Source organism: Rutidosis leptorrhynchoides, chromosome 9 (assembly GCF_046630445.1).
Source record: "Rutidosis leptorrhynchoides isolate AG116_Rl617_1_P2 chromosome 9, CSIRO_AGI_Rlap_v1, whole genome shotgun sequence".
Classification (NCBI taxonomy): domain Eukaryota; kingdom Viridiplantae; phylum Streptophyta; class Magnoliopsida; order Asterales; family Asteraceae; genus Rutidosis; species Rutidosis leptorrhynchoides.
In genome coordinates, this window is record NC_092341.1 from 252,565,561 (window position 1) to 252,571,127 (window position 5,567).

Below are 5,567 nucleotides of genomic sequence, written 5' to 3' on the forward strand. Positions count from 1 at the left end.
TTAAGCAATCAAACTTGTTAAGACTTGATTAATTGAAACGGATTTTAGGTAAACGTTTGACCACCCAGTTTATCCGATGATTTACGAACGTTATAACTTGTATATGACATGATAATATATATATATATATATATATATATATATATATATATATATATATATATATATATATATATATATATATATATATATATCGTATTAAGATATATTAATACACTATTTTATCATGATAATATAACAATTTAACACCTCATTAGATATAATAACAATGGATTAATTGCATTAAACGAGATCGTTAACTTAAAGGTTTCAAAACAACGCATGCATGTAACGACTAACGATGATTTAATGACTCAATTAAAATGTATATGTATGTAATGTATTAAGATATATTAATACACTTTTGAAAGACTTATAGACATATATCAAAATACTTATACTTCACAAAATGGTTATAATTACATTCCCATTCGTTTTCATCAAGAATTCTATTCGTATTCTTTCGGTATTGTACTCGTACAATACCCAGCTTTTAGATGTACATACTATTAGTATATACACTTCAATGATCAGCTCTTAGCAGCCATAATGAGTCACCTAAACATGTGGGAACCATCATTTAACATCTAGCATGAAATATCTAATAAAATTACAAACTAATGGAGACTATATGATACCTCCATGATCACGTTTTCAACCACCATCACAAACACTTTCATTTTTCAACTTTCATGCATCAAACACATCTCTCTCAAGTTCTCTCTTGGTGTTCTAAGTGTTCTTCATCATCTTCATCAAAATCTAGCTCAATCTAGCTCAAAAATCCAACCTTTAATCAACATACAAAACAATCTTTCAAGAACACTTTTAAGAATCATATATTTATCTTTAAACCTGACGCAACGAAAAATATGTTAAAAATCCTCATAATGTTATCCATCTCCTCTCGATCCCATTCAGAAACAATCAAAGCATCATCGGCGTAAAAAAGATGAGAAATGTTAATATTATCATTACCAACATTAACACCTCTAATAACATTTAATTCCACGGCCTTTTTAGTATTTAAATGAAGTCCCTCCATTATAATCAAGAAAATAAAAGGACTTAACAAATCGCCTTGACGAAGACCACTCTTAAGATATGATTAGATTTGTATAAAACACAAATTTTGGTCATTCCAATTTGTGTTACTAGTGGATTATAATTTATAATATCTTGATCCTCTTGTAAATATAACGCCAAACGCTAGATAATCAAGTGAAGTTTGAACAGTTGAACCCAATACTTCTTGAATACTTGAATAACTTCAATTATTAAGTTATCTATCTCTCTTCTCTCTTACACTAATAACAAGTGCTTAATGCATGATATCTCAAAAAATAAACCAATCTTAACCATTCATCAAAAAATAAGATCAAATCCTATCCATCCATCTCAAATCATCTTCTTAATCACGTGATAAGTCACAACCCCTATGTTAATCTATCCACAATACCCTTTTATCAGCCAAATTACGCACTCCTCAATTTCCAATTTAGGGGTTCAATCAAAAACTCACACTCCGTAATTAGGGGGTTCAATCAAATTACGCACTCCTCAATTTCCAATTTATGAAAGTTATAAATTTCTTTTTTTTTATTTCATTAATTCTGGTGTTGATTTCAATTTTATGATTTTTCATGTTTGTATGTATGGTTTTTTCATCAGTTAGGTTGTACAAAGTTAGAAAAAATGTATAAACTACACGATCTTCGCTGAGGTATGTTAATGATTCAGTTATATAAATTTAGACAGCTTATATAATTGTCTCAGTGAGTGAGGTTGTATAAATTTAGAGTCTGCATTGTGGGTTGTTAATTAAATTGATTACCTCTAATGTTTCATTAAAATCTCGTTTAATAAGATAGCTAGACAAAATGTGTTGTAGCATTATGCCATTACTCTGTTAAGCATGAATGTCAATGTCATTATTTTTATATTGTGTTAACCATGAATGTGAATGCAATGGTGTTCTTGGGTTCACACTATGTTCAACTAAGGGAACCGAAGTTGAATTGAAGGATCGGGTATTCTAAATAAATTGGTGATCATAGGAAATTGTTACAGCAAAGACACTCATGTCTCGGACCAAATTATGAAGGTACATATATCTATGTTGTATCTACTGCCTTACATTGCAATGGAATTTTCCCTATGAATTTACATTTCTCTATGTTTGAATTGTTAACTCCTTCATTATATGGTTTAATGACAGAAAGAGTAGAACATGTTCCCAAAAAAATTACTGAAAGCCTGTCTGCTTTCAAAGAAACTGAAACTGTCAAGCAGAGTCATATGTAAGTATAATTGTTAATTTAAATATCTTGGTATTTTACTTCGATCTAATAAACTGAGATGTCAAAAGTGGGTCTACTTCGGTTTATTGCTTTGATGGTAGGTCATAGATGAGAAGAAAGATGACTTCTTCAAGTGTCGCACCATGGATCGTCATCTCATATCAAGGTACAGAACATAACAATTTTAGTATTTTTGGTGAGTATGGTTACTTATTAGTGAAGTTCCTTAGTAACTTAAATCGTTAATTATAAGTATGGTTTTTCTACTTGTGTAGGGATATCTTTAATTTAGTGGGTTGACTTTAATAAGAGAAGATTCATCTCACTTTGTTATTCAGTAAGTTGACTTTTGTTCTGTTTAAATTAACATTTTTAACATTGTTTTGTCATCATGTAATCTATATATAGTAAGGAAAGAACAATAGGGTTTAAGAGAACAGTACTTGGCTAAAAAAAATTCTCAATTTGCAGTCAGTTCTATTGTGAATTTAACGCAATAAGTTGTGTAATGATTCAAGATTTAGTCTTCCTGATTTTATTGTGTGTTGGAACTAATATATGTTCATAGGTTTTGTCAATATACTGTAATTTCCCTGTTAAAGTTGTTTGATTAGAAATGTTAATCTAGCACTGTGAGCCAATTCTTAGTAAATACGGTGAACTTAAATCGTGTGCAGTAACCACAGCAAGGCGCGCTGCTGTTTTTCTCCCAGGTACAATGGTATACAAAGACTACATGGTCAACATGTCATGTGACCGCGGGTCAATTTTGTCCGAAAATTTCGAGTCACGTCTCGAACAACCATACACAAAAGGATACAACAAGCTAACCAGGTATTTTTTATAGATCACACGTTTTATTAGTATAACTCATCTAATTACCTCATGAGTATGGTTTAAAACCGTTTGACCTTTGACCCATTTCAACTCAAAACCATTTTGACCCGTTACCCAAACCGACCCAAGCTGACCCATATGCCAGGCATAATATATACGTCATTTTTCTTGAAATCAACTTAACATCAACTAATGAATGCCGCTCTAATCTAGGGATCGCATCAACTCTGTTAGTCAATGTCTCAGGGATCGCATCAAAATTAACATTTTTGTTATATTTCAAATTCTGATAACTCTACTGGCTTTACGTACTCAACGTAAAAACCGAGGCAGGCGTCCCAAATATGTTTCAGAAAATTACTTTGATGTGCCAAACAACCAATAAAGTACATTATGCACAAAGTCAGCCAGGTAACAAAAACGATACTATTTAATGCAATCTTTTTGGCTTATTAATTTAATACCAACATTCGCATCATACATATGATATATGTTATGTGATCTGGATTTTTACTTGTGTAGCCAAAGAGGCATGTCAACAAAAACTAACCAAAATCTGAAGTCTACAACAAACGTTACAACAAATGGTAACTATATTGATGTCATTCTAATTAATTAAAATAATTAACATTCATTTGCAGGTATTTTTTCATTGTAACTGTTTAAACCAATTTTTATTTTTTTTTTATCTTTTATACTAATTGTGTTTGATAATATGTACCATAACAACATTGTCTGAATTCAAGATCGGTGAAGAGTACGAAGTTGTGACTACTAACTATGCAGGATTCTACCGTTATCGCCTTGGGGACTTGGTTAAGGTAAACGGATTCCATAACTGACCCCGAAGCTCCAGTTTACTTGCAGAAAAAAACTTAATGCCAACTGACAAAGATCTATAGTTATAGTTGTAGTGATTAGTTGATTTGTCACTCATTTATAGTTTTCTTTTTAGTGTAGTAGAGAAAGGATTTTATATGTTCGGCTACATGTAGGATGACTTTCTTATTTAAGTGGGTTTTGCTTATAATAAACATATTAACTTGACTAATTTGACCGATGGGTTGAATGACTATTTTTAAATGGGTCGAAATTGTTGCGTCTACGCATGGTGTTTTTAAAGTTATTTTTGTAACAAGTCCCGAACATGTAAGACAGAAATTCTTTGAACAATGTGAGCAAACTATAAAAGGAGTTTTAAGGTAACTACAAGGATGTCATAGAATGATGTATTGATCTGTTTGTAATTCTATTGTTTGATATTTATTTCTTAATTTTTATTTTTATTGCAAACATGTTGGGGCTCAAATAATTAAACAAAGATCCAATCGTGCGATACTTTGAAACCTAATGTAGTTTAAGGGCCAAATAAAGGTATGTGACTTAGGTAAAAAAAAACCTATGTATCTGTTTGTTTTTGAAACAAAATGTTCAATTTTATTTGAGACAAATAACACTATTGTTTTATTTTAATACATCTATTATAAACATTAATCGTGAATAAACTCTCACAAAATCCCGTGAATTCGCGGGTCTTCAGCTAGTCTTATATAGTTATATATATAAAAGAGAGTTTATTTTATTTGAGATGTCATTAGTACCTTAATTACAGCAAATTACTCCAAGTGTCAAATCCACGTGTCTTTTTATCATTAATTCTGATCATTATTATTAAAATAAACATAATAATTTAAGTTTGATTTTCCAATTATTGATTAGTAATTCAAGATTAACGCGTGATAAAATTTCATGATAACTTAAAATTTCAACCATCGGTTAATCAAATTTCGTTTTTCACGATTCCAAGTTTCGTACGTCATTTGCAATACCAATTAGGGATTTAGTGAATTTGTTTTAGCAATGCTCAAAAACCTATCTGGCTATTTCAAAGGTGAACGATTCAGTCCTCGATTCCGAACTTTCACGATCTCAAGGTACGATCATCATTGATTCTTTATATTCGGGTTTTGATACAACATATCGATGGGTTTTGATACCGATTTGCACCACCCGTTGGGGTTTCAAAACACCATACAGATTCGCGATGATATTAAACATGTTCCAACCATTGCACTTCAAGGGTTAGATTTATTGTTTTAGTGAATAATTTTGTAACAGTCGTATTGTAATACAATATAGTCTTAGGTTAAATTCGAACTCATGATGATTGTGGCGTTATATTCAATGCATTCCATAAAGGTACATTTATTTGAACTGATTCATATTAACTAATCACCTATAAGCTTATCATAACTAATTATAAATCATATCAGGTTTTATTTCTTTATCTTTAAGTAAATAAGTGTATGTATTTGATTACTAGTGATTTTGTGTGTATCTTTTGCTGTTGGTTTTGATTATTCTAGCAATGCAGTTGATGTAAAAACCATC

General features: G+C 30.7%; 1 long non-coding RNA gene across 2 annotated transcripts; it reads left to right on the forward strand.

The window, feature by feature from the left end:
• Nucleotides 1-1,556: 1,556 nt before the first annotated feature.
• LOC139866570 (uncharacterized) lies at nucleotides 1,557-4,317 on the forward strand. Of its 2 annotated transcripts, XR_011765494.1 has the most exons (7): nucleotides 1,557-2,143; nucleotides 2,258-2,339; nucleotides 2,441-2,505; nucleotides 2,615-2,676; nucleotides 3,017-3,173; nucleotides 3,390-3,587; nucleotides 3,699-4,317. It is a non-coding gene; the product is annotated as an uncharacterized lncRNA (long non-coding RNA). The 2 variants fall into 2 exon arrangements; XR_011765493.1 differs by having other exon boundaries at nucleotides 2,258-2,505.
• The last annotated feature ends 1,250 nt before the right edge of the window (nucleotides 4,318-5,567 follow it).